The sequence below is a fragment of the Ceratosolen solmsi genome, unplaced genomic scaffold (assembly GCF_000503995.2).
Source record: "Ceratosolen solmsi marchali unplaced genomic scaffold, CerSol_1.0 scaffold6, whole genome shotgun sequence".
NCBI classification, from domain to species: Eukaryota; Metazoa; Arthropoda; class Insecta; order Hymenoptera; family Agaonidae; genus Ceratosolen; species Ceratosolen solmsi.
The window spans coordinates 10617360-10637352 of NW_011948414.1; positions in this window are offsets into that span (position 1 = coordinate 10617360).

Genomic DNA, 19993 nt, shown 5'->3' on the forward strand with positions numbered 1-19993 from the left:
AATCATTTTTATCTTTTTCATGTTTCATAATTAGATCTATTCTATTATAATCAGCTATTTTATGTTTTTTTAATTAGTCTAATTAACAATAAATTAGATTATAAAATAAAGACTTTTCACTCGTAGTCTCATTTGATGCAATAAACGTAATTTTTTTTACAAACCAACAATATTCTGTAAATCTTTTTTTGTTTTTATACTATTTGTTATACTATTGTTATACTATTAAAAATTTTAAGTTATATAAATTATAAATATATACATATATAAATATCAATTAATAACCAATAATTTTTTTTTGAAAACTATTCGATTAAATATTTTATATGCAATTTCCTGAAAAAAAAAAAAAAAAAAAAAATAGTTTTTGAAAAAAATAAAAATATAACGGAACAACCTATTAAATATTAACAATGAAATACTTTTCTAATTAATTTTAAAAATATTAAAAAAATCATTTCATTTATAATTATTGTTTAAACTATATCTTAATTGTTTATATAACTATGCTCATTAAATCATCTAATAATTAATTTCTAATTAAAAAATAATAAAATAAGTATATTTTTATTATTGCTATATCTTACTTTTATTAATTCTCTATCGTTTTAATAAAATATTTTCAAAAAATTTGATACCACTCGTAACTATCTTTTCTAATTCGCTTTTTCATATTTTTTCAAAACTCTCACATGGCCAAAATCATAAATCATATGGCGCCAATTAAATCCAACTCTGTCTTTGAATTGCATAATATTTTCAAAAAATATACACACACCTTGCTATCTTCAAATACTGAATCCTTAATTAATAATAATTGAATTTCTCTTCGCAACGTACAATTCATCTTTTATAATTTTCGAGTATGTATTACGTATGTGTATACATGTTTTCACATTTCCTCCTAAAGCAAATCACATTTTTTTCTTTGGTTTTGTAATATTTAATTACAAAAAACTTACATTAAAATAATTTATAAAAATATGTATAATTATAAGTTATTCAAAATTTTTTATAATAAAAAATAAAAATATTATAATAAAAAAAAGTAATAAAGTATACAAAAATAAAGTAAAAATTTAAACGAATGAACTTATTTATATTTATTAAGTACGTACATAATTTTTTAAAATTTGAAATCCCTCTATAGCGTGTATTAATACTTCCCTATGTACTGTAATTTAATACTTTTTAAAAACTTTATATTTGACATTTCCTACCTAAATTCTAATTTTAATGATATTGCTACTATGAAATACTATTTATCAAATAATTTCTAAAGATGCGATCAACGGTGGCGTTTAAAAAGTTACTATAACTTATAAGACAATTTATTTAAAAAATATAGATATTCTTACACAAGACAAATTTATGTTTATACTTTGTAATAGTACTTTAGAGCAGAAATCACAATATTTGCTCAATTGAGATGCTCATTTATTGAATTTTATAGTGCATCGAGTACTTTAAAAATAGAACAAAATTTTAATTAAATCCGGATAAATAAATAAATTGAAGGAAGACGACATATTTTACGTAGTAAGAATTGACATACTTAATATTAACTAAATCAATAGATTGTTTCTTATTTTGCATGAAAGAATTTTCTGGAACAAAATATAAGGACTTTAATTTTAAGATTAGCTGCATTTTATCAAATATAAATAATTTTCGTTTACAATATCAATATTTTCATTTAAATTTTCATTTAAACATTTTCATTTAACTTTTTAAAAATATGCTTAAAATAAGTAAAAAAATTACATCAAGGATACATTGTGAAAAATGGTTACTATGTATTTTGCAAATTACGATATATAAGAAAAAAAAAAGAAATAAATAAAACAACATTGATTTTAACACCCTAAGTATTTTCAATATTAATAATATAATATAATATAATAATATAATATATTATAATAATATAATAAATATAATATAATATAATAATATAATAATAATAACACCCTATAAATTTTAAGAGTCTTAGCTCATTCTTTTGATTAACACGGATTTTGTAGGTGTCAATTGGTATGCAGCATTAATTTATCCAAATTTAATCTATTCATATTAGTAAATAATATGATAAACTCTTAATAGATAGACGATGATACATGTTACTCATAAATGATAATGAGTTGTACAAAAATTCCTAAAATTTAATCGTAAAATCATTCATTTACATCAACTTGATCAATAATATCAAATTCTCATTCTTTAAATTTATTACACAGATATAATAATAAAATTAATTTCTATCACCATTCATATTATTATTAAATAAATTAAATTAAAATTGTTACTTCATCTATTATTCTGATAAAAACGTGATTTATATAATAATATAACTAAAGTATTGCTTATGATATACAAAGTTTAATGGAATTTATTTTTTGATGTATTTTGTTTAAATATTAAACGCTTGAATGTTTTTAAATATTAGAAAATCTAATGTTCAATAATTCAATTCGAATATTGTTATATAAATGATAATTTTAAATTAATTATCTTCAAAATAAAATATAATATACATGGTATTTATAATTGAATGAGCTTATAACCAAAATAATAATAATGCAATGTATGAAATACAGATTATAAATTATATGCCGTACAATTGGAACGGTAATTTTACATAGCTTGATTTATATCCATTACATTGTTTTTAAATTTTATTATTCAATTTCACTTAGTAGATATGATTTCGATATTTATTTAACATTTTGATAAAACTTCAACATTTTGATTGTAATTCTACCCCAAGTAAAAATATGAAGTAGTGCATATTACTTTTTTATTCAAAAGTATATCTATATTCATAGAAAAATTTGATTTTATAATATTACATGCGTTTTTTTTTTTTTTTTTTTTTTTATAAATTGCATAGTTTTATTATGAAATATAAAATTAAATTTTAATTTAACGAACTTAAATATTTAAGATGTAATTATATATATATATATATATATATATATATAACGATATAACTATGCAGTGAAACCTAAAATAGGGATCTTTATATTTATTAGTAATTTTATATGTTTAATATAGAAATTCAATAGAAATTTTTGTTTAAAAGTGAAAACAAATTTTTTAATAGACTACTTACAATTTCTCAAACAAGAATTTATCATTTCTACAATTTATTAATATACTTTAATTACAATATTATATCTTATACACTATTATGAATTTCTAATAATCTTTTAGTAGATTTATATTTATGTTATATACGTGCATTATCGGTCTACTTTTATTTAATGTTTTCTTTGAATTATGAATACAAATAGCGCTACATCTATTTTAATAAATCTTTATAATGCTTTGACAACTGCTACAAAATTGAATTTGTTCAGAATTTATTTTAAATAAATTTAATATTAGATATTGGAATTACATAGTAGATTGCTTCATATAAATAAAAATACTTACAATTGAAAAGTATTATTAAAATTATCTGTGATTTGGATAAATAATGATATATAGTATGAAAGTAAATTAATAGAATACATATACGAACATTTTTCTAACTATCGTAAACGCAACTGCTTTTGTCGTCGTGAAAGAATTAAAAAATAATGAATTAAAATTGAGTAAGTAATATTAATAATTCACAATTTTATGTGGAAGAGCATTTTAATTATTTTAGGATTTTAGAATAAAACAAAAATTGATACTTGGAGATTAATTTGTCGATATAATAAATGTTGCGAAATCATTTAAATACTTTGTAACTTAATATACATCATTGAACGAGCATTCATGGTGATTCCATACATTAATCTTTATTTTCTTTGAACTGAGGGGCGATCACGTTAGAGAATAAAGGAAAAACTTAAAATTTTCCAAAAAAATAAAGCTCACGGCCGATATTTATAGCAAAAAGCTCAAAAAGTGCAGTTTTTTTCTGTTCCCTTGCGGTATTTCTTGTCGCTTTTGACTCGTAGCTCCATTTGCTTTCATCTCAGTCAAAAGAAGCAAATTGAAATGACGGCCGACTTTTAACTAAGAAGTCGGTCAATCAGACTAATAAGCAAGGGTAATCATGGATACCACTGCCTTTGAAAGGACAACGTCTTAGAATAAAGTTTGATATTGCCGCTTTCATTCGCATACGCGATAGCATTTATTTTAGAACAACTTTCTTATACCTACATTTTGCATATTTATAAATAAATATCAGAAAAATCACGAAATATGTACTTTCGGTTCTTACGGCTTATAAATTATGCTAAAATATTTGATCCAAATATTTAATGCAAAGAATAAACTAAGAATATTAAGGAAGCTCACTGAATTTACTCCTCATTGGGAATCGCTTTTCACAAGAATTGCAATGAATTTTTATATTATTTACAACTTTGTTCGTTCGGTATTCACAGTTTTCACAAAACTTCAGTATTTCAAATGGAATCAATTCTAAATTGTCTTTACTTTCCTTAATACGAAGATATGATCTATTACTTTGGTTTTCAAACTACTTATTGACTTTAACTGTATTTTCGAAACTTCCGGTAAATAAGCAATTTAAAAATATCTTAAGTATTACATATGCAAGTAATACCGTAGCAGTAATGTATGTTGATGAACATTTAAATATCATTAAATCATGTGAATGAAATGTGTTTGTACGATTATGCATTTAATATTATAAATTCTTATTTTAATTCTTTAAACATTTATTGTTAATTATTGTTATATAAGACTTAAACATTGTCTTGACGTTTATGAATCTTAATATTAAAGATTTTCACAATTAATTTTATAAAATAAAGAAAAAATAATATGAAAATAACAAAATAAAAGAAAAAAGAATTTCATACAAAAGTAAAAAAAAATATATATAAAAATTGTACTTTACTATATCCTATACGTATAAATGATAAATTTGCTCTTCGTTCTATTCGAGAAAAGTTTATTGAAATAAAGCACCTGTAGTCGAATTAAAATAAGCAAAAATTAGACAAACAAGAAAAGGAAGAAATGCGTCTAAATATAAATATATATATATATATATAGAAAGAGAGAGAGAGAGAGAGAGAGAGAGAGAGAGAAAGAGAGAGAGAGAGAGAGATAGAGAGAGAGGTGAAAGATTTAATTAGATTTATCCAACTTTCAGGAAATCGAAGTCTTGCTTTCGGGCGTGGCAAAAAGACTCCCTATACATGCATGTGTATTGGATTCGTCCGAATCGACTATTTAAAAATCTATCACTGAAAGTTTATGTATCGATATTTTTATTCTTATATTGTTTCAAAAAAGATAATCGATGGTCGATAATAAATTATAGATAAAGCATAGCATTTTACCGCACTGGCCATTATTATATTTAGATGATATAACTTTTATCGGAAATTTCATCGCCTGAGGGAATTAATTCTTGTTATCAGTGGCAATTAACATGATTATTTTAACCATCAAATCTTCGGAATATTGATTTGAATACTTAAATAATTTTAACGCGTATACAAGTTAAGTTATATTGTAAGTGTCAAAAAACTATTATATATTTTATTATATGATATATTACACCACTGTACAATAAATATTAAAGTATATGGATAATTAAATATGTTAATCGATATTGTCTAATAAATTCAGAAAAATAAATTATAATTTTATTGATTTTTTTAATACATATATAACTTTTTATTATTTGATAAAATTACCAATCATAGTTTTCACCGTATATATTCATAACAATTAACTCGTAGAAATTCAAATCTGAAGATTTATGCTCGGAAAATTTTGCGGTATAGAACTTCATAATATAGTTTGGAAAAATGTAGTTAATAACATTAATATCATAATTCATCAGCGAACTTAAGCAAATGTTTTCGAACTAAAATACTTTAATAAAAAAATAACGTGAAACACACGATATAAAGTTTTAAAATAAAATAAAATAAAATTAAAATAAAATTGAACAAGTAATTATTTCAGCTATAGGATTAAAATTTTTTTTTTTTTTTATTTTTTTTTTATTATTATCGTGTAAAAGTATCTTGCAACTAAAGAATGTACTTAAACTAATGTATTATCAAATTACAATCCTATAGAATATGACATTTTTAAGTCGAACTGTTCTAGAATATAAAAAAGTACACAAACATCCTATTGTATTGTCCATTCGATATTTGATATTTTTCGACGTTTCCTATTACACTGGGGCCCCATGATCTCAACTCGCTCATGAGATTTAAATTCAAATCGCTTTATAATAGCTCACAGCTTAACCGAAAATGAGTTCACTTTACGTCCACTTACGATTCATCCGCTTACGAAATTTCATATAATTAAATCTTATATCAGTGACTTACATCGATCATCCCCTACAAAAAAAATCCATTTTATGATATTCAAGTATCCTGGCGTAAACAAGTCTAACGTAATGCCTATCCTAATGCATTATGTGTATGTTTCGCTTTATCGTTATATTTTTATAAAATTGCTAAAAAGGTCGATTGAAATTTGAAAAATTAAAAATGGACTATTCCAGAAAAATGTACGTGCAAATGCGCATTTGCCTGAATTTAAAAATGGCAAATAATTTAGAAGAAATGTTATTGAAACTTTAAAAAATACAGATTATACACTATTAATATTATATTTCAAGTCACAATGTACTTCTTTAGATTCCAATAAAATAATACATAATTATTAATCCGAAATAATTGTTTCAAATTTAAAAAAATAACTTAATTGCTTAATAATTTAGACATAATTAAGTAAATAAAACATTTATACAATTTAATTCTCATATTAAATTTAGCCAATGTTATTTTATTAATGCAGAATATTTTTAATTGTAATTAAATTGTAATTATATACAAAATACTTTTAATATGTATTGCTCAGAATGAGATGAAATTCAAATTTTTTAATTCTCTGTTACTGCGTTTTCTTGTAAATATATATTATGTATAATCGTTATGAGAATTTTTTTAAAAATTATAAAAAAAGAAAAAAAAAAAGAAAAAAAAAGAATCGGTAGTAAATAATTTAGTAAATTATTATATGCGAAAACAATGCATCAATTTGAAAAATCACCTTTATTATATCAAATAATTATCAAAGACTTTTGAATAGGTAATTTTATCGAAAGTTTTACACTATAAATTTCGAATAGCGAAATGTTTTAGGAATGTTAATGTTAATGCTCGGATCTACGATTAAGTCGCATTTAAATTTTACCTTATAATAGATATTTCAAATTATAATTATAAATAAATGTCATTTGAAAATTATGTCTATGTAAAAGTAATTGGATATTTCATAGTAATTTTCAATTTAAAAAGAAAATTATAAAATCTCATGTGGTATCTTTATTACTAGAAAGAAAGAAAAAATGTTGAAAAGCTAGCCTTTATAAGTTTTTAAATAATTATTATTGAATATTAATATTTATATTGTATATTATAAAGTAATAAACGTGAAATTATCGCTTATAACAAACACCATAATAAAAGTTAAAAATCTATATTAAATGCATCTGTATTTTAACAAGATAGATTGTCAAAGAAAATTTACCGATCGATTTAATGGATATTAATTGAAAATCTAGGCCAAAAATGAAAAGCCATTAACGGTAAATTGATTCTTAATCATAAAATGAAGACTTGTATAATAATAAATAATTTATTAAATAAGTCTAGGCACTTGGAGCTCTTGTTTTTTCTTTATCTTTTTTTAATATCTATCGAACGGCAATAACGATAAATTTTGAAAATCGATACGTCTTTCACGTTTTTATAAATTAAAGAATTATAAAATAATTTTAAATATTAATTAATATTCGAACAATTTAATACATAGTTTAATTGTATATAATATAAAAATTACCTGGCCTCGATTACAAAAGAAGAATAAAAGTTAACATATAAGGAGCTTTAAAGGAAATTAGCCGAATAAAAAGGGGGAAAAAATTGGAAAACTACATTTATCCATAAATCCTCGAAAGCCTTATACTACCTTCCGTCATCATCATGCTTAATTTCTTTATCGTTCTATTTTATCATCATCCTGTCAAGTACATCTCGCAAAATCCCCCTTAACAAGACTAATATCATCGACACGTACTTAGCAACCAACCATGCCATTCGACAATAAATTGAAAAAGAAAAGTCTTTCAAGCCAACGCCACCTGACAACAAATTAATTCCCTAGAAGCGATAATAAGCATTACATATTATTTACAGCTCTGGTCCATGTACATATGACAAGGTTACTGAAAATAATGCATTATTATCAGCATGTAGAGTAAAGCTTAAGTACTTACTTGTGGCCAGTGTCGCACCTTTTTACGAGGCATTAAAAAGCCAACATTTTTCTTGGCGCTGTCAAGCGAAATTCCACGTGGCGGACCGATGCCAAGTGGGTCAGGGTGCTAACGACAACGGCGACGACGCACTCACGCAAATAACGGAGCACAATGTCGTGCCATCGACGCCCGATTTTATGTCATCTCGACCCTTCTTACTTGCGCTTTTACACCCAATGACGACAAAGTTCCGGGAGCTCGTATATTTCCTCGAGGCATCACCCCAGGTACGGAGACTATCTTGCCTCGACGCATTTAAAAACGCAAATTTACATTCGGTTGAGTATGCTACGTCGCCGTAATCGGCATTATATACTTATTATCCCTTTTAAGTTCATATTATTTCATATTATTTCGGTGATCTCGAGCCACGCGATAAGAGATTAAATTCATAATTTACCTTTATATAATCGAATATTATTCCAAAGACAAATAGTTTTTAACAGTTTCATTATATGTTATCGTATGCTAGTAGGAAGGATGAAACTAATATTAACGTATCTTATCATATAAATCAAAATATTACTTTATGTTACTATGGAGATCTTAAATGACTATATCTTTCGCAACTTTGTATGTGTGAGTTAGAGTATTTTGTTTTATTAGGGAATTCACCTACGTGCAATAAGAAGTTAAATATTATTCATTTAAATTAATTTTATATTTGCATATTATCATTGAAAATCAATAATATAGTCATTATCATTCAATAATTAAAAATCAAATTTATTAACATAATCGACAATACAATGATAACTCTGAGCATTGAAAGAAATAAAAATGATTTTATTGCTTTGTCTTCGTAAATAGAGTATTAAGCATTTTCTAAAAAATTAAGAAATTTTGTAAACAAATTTAGTAAATTTTCTTAGCGTTAGTCTGTATAATTTCATAAACACACGCGCGCGCGCGCGCGCGCACACACTGAATACATCATTATGTTGTAGAAAATTTATCATATTTTCATTTTATACAATAAACTTCTTAATTTCAACAAATTTATTAAAGCCATTGATAAGTTTCAAAGAACTTCCCTTTCTCTGTTTTAAGATACAAAATTATTCAATTCTTTTTTAATTTATTTAATTATTCAATCCTTTTATCATAATATTATATGTTATTGAATATTTTACAGAATATAATATATTATAGAAAGATTAGATTCTAATCCATGGAACCAAAGGTTTTGAATTTCAAAATTAAAATTCAAGCGATTTATATGGTTAATTTTAAAAATGTTGTAAAACACTATTTCAGTAGAAACAAAGAATACTGGATACAAATAATTATATAAAAAGAAACATTTCTAATAAAAAAAAAAGTCCTTATTCTCTATTTTCATAAACATAAAATATAAAATAAAAAATTTTCATCGAGAAAAAGTAATTTTTTGAGCTTAAGAACGAAGCATACACATATACATATAGAGAGAAGGCTTATTAGAACAATTTCTAAACATTGCGTATTTTTAATCATAATGCAGGATATGAAACTCCTTTGTATTCAACAGATAAGCTTTCGTTTTTTTCAGCTTTTACTACTATTCCTTTTTTGTTTTTAAGCCGAAATTTGTGCTTCCAGAGCTACGTAATAAACAATTTTTAATATCTTACCATTGGCCAAGTGCTTTCAACCAGGTTTTTTCAAATTTTTCGTTAATAATGTTAATCATCCATCAAGGATTATTAAATATTTTATGTTTTAAATCCTTTAGAAATAAAATAATTTATAAATAATATTTTATAAATGATTGTTAATAATTTAGAATGGCAAATCATTTAAAAAGCTATATGACTTATTTCATAAGTTTAATACTAAATTGTCATCTTAAAAATTATACGTAGCAAAATTTTATTATATTCAAGTATATAAATAAAATAATAAATAAAGTGATCTTTTTACATTTAAGGAAAGTATATTTTTGTAAAAATATTTATGTAAAAGTATTCTTACAGCAAATTACTAATAATATTTTCAAATTGCGCGATAATATTTTTTAAGTTGAATAAAGCTTATATACAAATATTAATTATTATTATAATTAATTCGTACGATATTTTTGACTAAATTCTCTATAAAGACTATTTATATATGATTTACGTTTTAAAATTTTCAAGAATAGTTGAATTGTAATATTTAAAATCTATATTAATTTGTATCTCAAAGTAGATGATTAAATTCTTATAATTATATCGAAGTTCTATAAATAATTAATTTTATATACGTAAGTGGTGCAAAAAAAAAAAAAAAAAACAAACAAATAAAAAACAAACTTCTCAATTTCAATATTCAATGTTAGAGAAATATATATTGGATGTATTTATGAAAAATAATACTTTTTAATTTGTTATGAAATAACTATAACTCATTTTTCAAATAAATCTTTTATGCAAAGAAACATAATATTTTCATAATATATTTAGTGATTAAATAATTATTCAAAAATATTATAGCTTATAAATATTATTTCTATATGTTAACAAGAAAATGTATGAATAACCTTTACAATAGGTTCGTCATAATTATCGACTTAATTTATTTACATTTAAATAAATTGATATAAGCGTAGTTCTTCTTCAAACAAATGCAAAAATTAATTTATCTTTCTTCTAAACTTTCTTCTGTATAATGTTTTTTTTTTTTTCAAGTTAAATTTATACGTTTGAAACTTCAATGTTCATTCGTATAGAAAAAAAAAATACAAATTTGGAAATATAATTTGAATGAAGTAAATGTAATTGAATATAAAGTAAATATCCATTAATCAGAAATTTTACAAAAATCGATTTATTTCTTTTAAAATAGAAATAAATGGAATATTAAATAAATAAATAAATATATATATATATATATAAATAAAATACCAATTAGAAGTTCATTAATTTCTAAAATCTTTTCATATTAAAATGAATACATAAAGGATATAAAAAAACTAAATTAATGTAAAATGTACAATTTACTATACTTTAATACTATCATTTCCTAGTCAGCAAATGAAAATCATTTACGTGTTAAATGCTCAATAAACTTTTAAAAAGGTTTGATTAAGGATAATCCAAGGTCTTTTGACGTCTATTATTTAATATGACGTTAGGAAAAGTATGGTTGCTTTTAAATTTGAAAGTTTAAATTACATTGTTGACTGAATTTCAAGGAAGCTTTTTTTCAATAGTCAAGATGAACTAAGAATTTTTGTTTTTAAGTGGTGTTACATTTCTTTTTTAAAATTCCCCGGCGAAGTTGTGAAGCCTTAGAAGCTTCGGTTCATTGAAGTAAGAACGGATCTTACAAAAAGACATGAAATACGGGTTATAAAATAAAATAGCCAAATGCTTACAATATGAAATTTAGTTTGAAAAAGAAAGTTCTAGAAGTAATATTATTATTTCTATAAAATAAAATTTACTTTCAATATTCTTTATTGATTTATAGAACACTTTATATATAAATATATTTATATAAATAAAAGTTTTCATCGCAAGAGTTTCTTTACACTTTAATAGGTACAAAAATAGAGCGAGTTTTAGGAATTTATGAAAAACATTGAAAAATGAGGGAAAAGTATCTACCTTTTCATAAATAATTTAATTAATTTTCCTTACTATGGATTAAAATAAAAATATGAAAATTCGTTTAATATATTGAAATTTTGCTTCCTTGAATGTATTTATTAATTCCATTTGAAATTTTAAATTCGATTACTAATTTTTATACAAAGTTTCGAATTTTAAATATTTATATTTAAATAATAACTTTTCCTTTTCCTCGTATTCATTATAAATTAATTAGGTAATATACTTTAATCAAGTAAGAGAATAAAATATTATCTTTGCAGTTGTGTGCAAATTGTCTTACTTCTCGATAATATTATAATCAAATTATGCATTCGTTTTTTAATCAAACGAAAGCATTTATTTGTCTTAAAATTTATAAAGATAATCTAAATATAGGTTTTAAGAATTAGAAAGTTATCAAAAAAAAAAAAAAAAAAAAAAAAAAAAATTAAGTGATCAAATTATATTTGTGTACATGACAGACTTAATTAATTGAGCACAAGGACGCACTATATGCTCTGTACCCCTAGTGCTGATGTAAAAAATAGAATAAAAGATAAAGTACAAAGATAATGAAATGTGCATAATAAAGTAATCAGTACATCTCTCGTGAGTCCTTAGACTGATATTCCTTACTTAGCTGATATTATATTGGCTGTATGTCCTTGTATCGAGCGACTGATACACGTGCCATTGCTACTACTAATAGTATTAAAGGAAAGCCGGAACTATTGTCTTTAATGTCGTGGGTTATACAATAAAGTCGATATAAACTCGAAGACGACGATTTTGATTAAACGGGCGCTTTTGAAGAAAATATGGAATGCGTTAGGCTTTTTCAATCGAGCTCCTGCAAACTATTTCAAGTTTACTTTAAAATTGTTTGTACTGCGCTGACTATTTATTGGCTATTGTGACATCTATGCTAATCTATCATAATGAGTACGAAATTGAATGTGAATGCTGTTATATCCTAGAGCTTCGTTAGAACAAACAAATTTTTTTATTAAAGATTTGTTATATATAACGTAAACTTCACGCTCATTTCTTTATAGACTATAAAGTTGCAATTCACTAATCAAGGTTTCGGCAACAATCTAACGATTAATGATTAAATACTTTTTCAATCTACCAGCCCTTACATAATTATTCAAATTATTCAAAGTTAAATTAAACAACAGTTTTCACATTTAAATCGAAGTATTGTTTAAATTGAAAAGTCTACTACAAATGTGTGTATAGGGCATAAATTGTGTATGAAGGAAGATTGGGATTCTGCAAGTTGTATAAACTAAACTAATAAATCTGAAATTCAATTCTTCATAAGACGGTTCAGTCAATATTATTCTCAAAAGTACTATCAAGTAATATAGAAAGAATTAAATTCATCGTGACCCAACTATATCTCAATAATAAACTAATTTATTTTACTTATATTGGCATGTTTTGAATAATACTTGACATCAAGCCATTTATGCATCGAAATATTTTAAAAATAATAATTATTTTATTATATATAACGTTAACATCTATTATGATAATTCAAAGTAATTATATGAAAACTAACGATAGTCTTACTAACAATGTAAAGTCATATTTGTTGACAGTGACACCGAAGCGTTATCAGAATATCGAATATCTATTTTATTCCTTGAAACATTTGATGTTTCCCTAATAATAACCATTAATAACGCGAACTCGAGCGAAAGTTACGGTTTTCGTTTCATCGGTAATTAATTTAACAGTTGTTTGTGCAAGCCTACTACTACACATCCACTTAAATATAGGATTGCTTGGTCTAAAACACTTTACGAAAACTAAAAGTAAATTTAAAGATATATTAAATTAAATAAATCTTAATATTTAATGTATTTATATAAACAACGCATACAAAATTGCAGAATTTACAGAAATTACATTTATCAAAATTATTCTAAATTATTCTCCATTTATAATGGTCTATTAATTTTAATGAATATTACGTGTTTATATCTACTGTATATAATTCAAATGAAATCATGTCTTAAACGACAGAAAACCTTGTATTTTTTATTTAATAAACCTAATAAATAGTTTCAAAATTAATTATATTTTACTAAATTTAATTAAATAAAACATTACGATTATTAGATAAAACTAATTTCATAAATAATTAACGCATAAATAATTTATTGAATTTTAAATAGAACATTAAATCGCAAGTAGTTATTAAGATAAACTCATTAAACACACTATTGAAATAACTATGTACTTATAAATCTTTGTGTTAACTATTGATATTTATTTCATTGTATATTATTTATGTAATGAATCATATTGAAATTGGGAAACTACAATTTTCACCCAATCTATTTTTTTTTTTTTTTTTTTTTTTATATAGTTTTCTCTTTTATAATATATAAAATCAACGCAAAATAAAAATATCTATAGCATTGCGGTAGAGAAAGTTTTATACCATTCAAGTGAGAAGTATAAAAAAAAGAGTACAATTCTCGTTTATCGAAGAATTAAAAAGATTCTCAACAGTAATGTTTTAAGCAGACCGCATGCAAATTAAATTCGTCCTCGATTCCCGCCATTGAATCCGTCTCGATTTAACAACCACAGTCACTACTCTACTAAAGCATTGTGTGTGTGTGTGTGCGTGTGTGTGTGTGTGTGTGTGTGTGTGTGTGTGTGTATCAGAGTTATGAAACTGATGAAAATGACAGCAGTTACTTCGTTCCTCATCACAGCATAAATGCATACGTTTATAAAACGTTTGATGGACAAAAGATGTTCGAGAGGGAGACGGGTAAAAGAAAGAAAGAGAGAGAGAGAGAGAGAGAGAGAGAGAGAGAGATGAAAGCGCACATTCAGGGCAATATATTCTTCGAAGGAAAGCAACCGTAGACGAGTCGAACTCTGTGACTCAGTATACCGGAAATAATAAATGTACATGGCTCGGTGAGTGCAAAAGAAAGACACAGCACGTATATTTATGGGAACTTTCATATCCGATGGCACATTTTTCAAATGACAATGTTGAATGATATGTAAAAAATTTTCAAACTATATGTATATGGAGTATATGGCAAGATAATAATTTTAAATGTTTGAATGATAAAAGGTATATAATTTGTCATTCTAACCTATTTTTGTGAATATTATAAATTTCTTTTTTTATTAAAAAAAAAATCTAATAAAAATATTTAATCATTCATATATATATATCTTAATTTTTGTTATATTATTACATCCGTAACAATTAATATAAAAACATAAGATTTAACAGATGAATTGTTCGTGTATTAAACGCACAAACAAATGAACACTGAAATGAGCTATTTAGATGCAATAGAATTTTAATGAATTTTATCCTATACCTTAGAAAATTATTAATACTCTGTACTTTAGGCAATTAACAAAAAATCTTAAAATAATATTATAAAATTATCAGATGGAATAAGATAGGCATGTATTTACACTAAACATTAACACAACGAATGAAAATACTAACTAATACATTATTAATACTTTATAATAATTTTAATGCAATAATAGACTACAGAAATAATAAATTTGATTTTTGTCTGCTCAAATTAAACAGATATTTTCATGAAGTATTTTCAGTCCTAAAAATAAGTTTGTTAGAAAACATTCTATTATAGTAACTTTTATACGAATATATTGAAACATACATGAATAGTTAAAAATAATGGCGTTGCTTTTTATGTTTCTGATTAAAAAAAAAAAAAGATGAGATAATCGTAATTAATAAAATAAAGTAATTATTGCATAATAGAACAATTATAAATAATATATGATTGTTTTTTTCCATCAGAATTATAAAAATTACTTATATCTAAAAATATACATACATTATTTTGAAATAATTATTTATTTTATCGTTAATTTTTACTATTAATTCAGTAATATTTAATAATTTGATATTTAATCAATATTTAGCAATAGATTTTCATTAATAATTTCCTTAATATTATAAGCTATTAATAATAAAATTAATAATGCCATTTGAAAAAAAGTGTTGTATCGATGTTTTCCTTTTCACTAAATAAACATCTTTATAGAACATAATTAATTACCATTATATTAAATAGACTTTGTAATATTGTAATAATATTTAATAAAACTACATTGTCAAAATTAATATTTCATTTGACAATTGTTTAATCTGTATTTTGAGATATTTATATATCTATCCAGTAAGTATATCTTAGGAAATTATATAAATAGTATTAAATTGTATAAAATTGACGGATAATTAACATATATCAAATATCAATACTATTATTTCATTCTAGTATCATAAATTTATTCTTCATATACTAAAAATAGAAAAATAATAACAATGTAGGATACATAAATTATCAAATTTAATGTCCCGTACACCAATCTTTTATTATTAAAATAAATGTTCTAAAATGATTAAAAATATCAAACATATATACTCATAAAAACAAGCCCGGATCTATTCATTATTATTTAAAACGTAATGTTTTGTATCAACGGGAATATAAGATTGCACCATTAAACGAAGAAAAATGTTGTGCATCGTTATTTCTATTTGTCACGCATGATAATACGCGAATTTTCTGCCTCGCCCAATAACCAAACAATTGCGGTCAGTGTAATTTCTACGAAATTTTATATATATATATATATATATATATATATATGTATATTGAAAAATTTACGAAATACGAAAATCGAGGCTTTCCACTAGTTTGAAAACATCACAAGAATAGATGAAAACGCTAGAGGCCTAAATGATGTGGACATAATCATCCGTCCCCTTGTTTCAACGACTCTAAACCAACGTGGAAATACTTTATCGAGATTCCAAACTTTACAAAATTTTGCACATTTGATTTCAACCTGTAACCAATGCCAGGTCGTATGTGTTTAAAGACAATCAAACTCCATTAATAATTCATAAATACATTTAAATCACTACCTATACTTCCTGAATTACATAGTTACAAATGAACATAGTATTCTAATTACTGCGATTAATTGATAAATAAATAATAAATACGTAACTAAATATAAATATATATATAAATATATATATATATATATATATATATATATATCATTATCAATTGCTACGCCTTCCTTGCCCTCTTAAATTTATCGTTGTCAGCCAAATGTCAGAGAAAGAAATTCTTAGCTTAACTTCTTTTAATAATAAATACATCATCAATCAACAATTGCCTTGAAATTTATATAAGGAAAAATATAAATTGTATATCTCAGAACTATGACTGTGACTTTATAAAAATTAAATTATCGTTTACTCTTTAACTAATTATATGGGTATTCCCTATTTGTACAGACAATCACATTCCACATAAAAGCATGAATTTAAAAAAAAAAATTCTTGAAAATAAATCTTCGGATGAATTAACTTACAAATGATGATTGAATTTAAACTATTTAAAATAAAAATTGTGAAATTTATATTGGAATAATTGGTAATATTTTATTTTAAAGGATCAATATCATAGAAAATCCAAATTAATAAAATATAAGATTACTAAAGTATGAAATTATTAGATAATATTAGATTATTAAATAATATTAACATATTTGTTAGTTAAAGCAGAGTAAATATATATATATATATATATATATATATATATATATATATATAAAGCATAATTATTAAACAATAGTTTTAATAATAATTTTTATTAAATTAATTTGCTTTATTAATGTAATACATTCGTTATAAATATTTAAAAATTATTTTAACATACTGAATAAATGTTTATGAATTTAATTTAACATCTGAATGTGTAACTTGATAAAATCGATTATATGCAAAAAAATTTTCAGTTATTTTTACAAACGTATTACTATAACTAAATAAAAGTAGTTGCAATACATCAATGTACAAAGTTGGTTTTTAGAAAAGCTAGAAATATTTAACTGCCATCAAAACATTATCCAGCTTAAACAATTTTATATTATAGATTAACTTGATAACATACAGGATTGACATATTAAATTCTACGGAAATTCAAAACAGAATATATTAGATACTTTTTAGCGCTGTGGTAATGATTATTGCTTCCTCTTGAAAATTTGCAAGTATAACGCATCCAGAAACAAATTCTACAGTTGTCGGATAATAATCGCACACAAAACGATCCAAGTGATTGTGCCAACAAACTCGTAATCATACGCATAAAATTGTCCGCACACTTGTAGCATACATTTTCATGAGCTACACATACCTGGAGTATTTCATTTAATTGAAAATTAAAATAAACTCAAGATATATTGATTTGGAATTGACGGTGAAATTTTATAACAAACTAACATTTTATGAATATAATGTGTTTTATGTATAAAGCTGATGCATTTAATAAAATAGCCGTTATATGCATTAAAAAAAAAAAAAAAAAAAAAAAAAAAAAAAAAAAATAAAAGAAATTTAGGCTTTATAAAATACCCAGTAACACAACTTTATTCATATTCATTTACTAAAAAATTTCTAACTAATTGAACCATTTAATAATACTAATGATCCGGACTGTATATTTTAATATAAAAATTAGGCAAACATCTTTCAATCCAAGGTTTAGAACAACATTAATATTACAATAAATATATATATTCTTTTCAATGTTGCAGACAATGAATAAATTGTTAGTTTTTAAATCCGATATTTTTTCAATAAAAAACAGGTTTAAATTTTATATATAAAAAAAAAAAAAAAAAAAAAAAAAAAAAAAAAATAAAAGAAATTTAGGCTTTATAAAATACCCAGTAACACAACTTTATTCATATTCATTTACTAAAAAATTTCTAACTAATTGAACCATTTAATAATACTAATGATCCGGACTGTATATTTTAATATAAAAATTAGGCAAACATCTTTCAATCCAAGGTTTAGAACAACATTAATATTACAATAAATATATATATTCTTTTCAATGTTGCAGACAATGAATAAATTGTTAGTTTTTAAATCCGATATTTTTTCAATAAAAAACAGGTTTAAATTTTATATATAAAAAAAAAAAAAAAAAAAAAAAAAAAAAAAAAAAAAATTATCATTTACTATTAATAATTGAGTCTTGAATAAATAAATTAATTTATTGTCTATTTGCAAAGTAAATATTTCAATATACAACTAATATCTTTTCATTCTTTCAAATTTTACCTCATTTTATTCATATTTATACTTCAATTTTGTTTTTTGAAAATGATGATTTTAAACCGACGATATTTATACACACGCACACACGCACACACGCGCACACACACACACACTTGCATTTAATTATTTATCATTGTTATTAGCTATTCAATTACGTAAGAATTGAATAATTCTTCAGAAGTAATATTAAAATGGTAAAACTCCACTGTTCACTAATGTACCACCCCCAATATTATTATATATATATCCACCTCCAATCGGTCCAATCCACCCCCAAAAGTATTTAATTCAATATTCATTGTAATGTAATAGATCAATTTTTTTTTTTTTTTTCAAAATATTAAAATTTATAAGAATAAATTTGATAAGAATAGCAGGATATAAATATTCATCAAACGCTTTTGAACATTTACATCACTCGATATTCCGATTAATTAAAATATGTGTACTGGTCATTTCACACTCACATCCTAAACTACCACGTAATTGTCAAAATATACATTAAATTTCAGTTTGCCCGATCAGTCCACTTTTTTATTACAATTATAAGTACCTTCTTTCTTATACTATTTCAAGATTTCGCATAAGATAAGTATTTTCTTTGCCAAGAGCGAATAATTGGAATTGGTTTTTACTATATTGTTGCAGTATTATTTTCAACGATTACATTAAATTGAAAAATTAACATTAAAATCTTTAACATTAATAGCTAGAACTTCTTTATGGATCACGAATAATTAATTTATCAACTCGAATATATTAAATATTCTAAGAATTATTGCCCTTGATACATACGTATTTTAATTATAAGCTTATATATATATATATATATATATAATATTAATATTTAAGTACTTTACATCTTTGTTTTATTTTCATAATTTTTAACAATTTTGTTGACAAAGTGAAATTTTAATGAGTATTATAATAGGTATTTTAACAAAA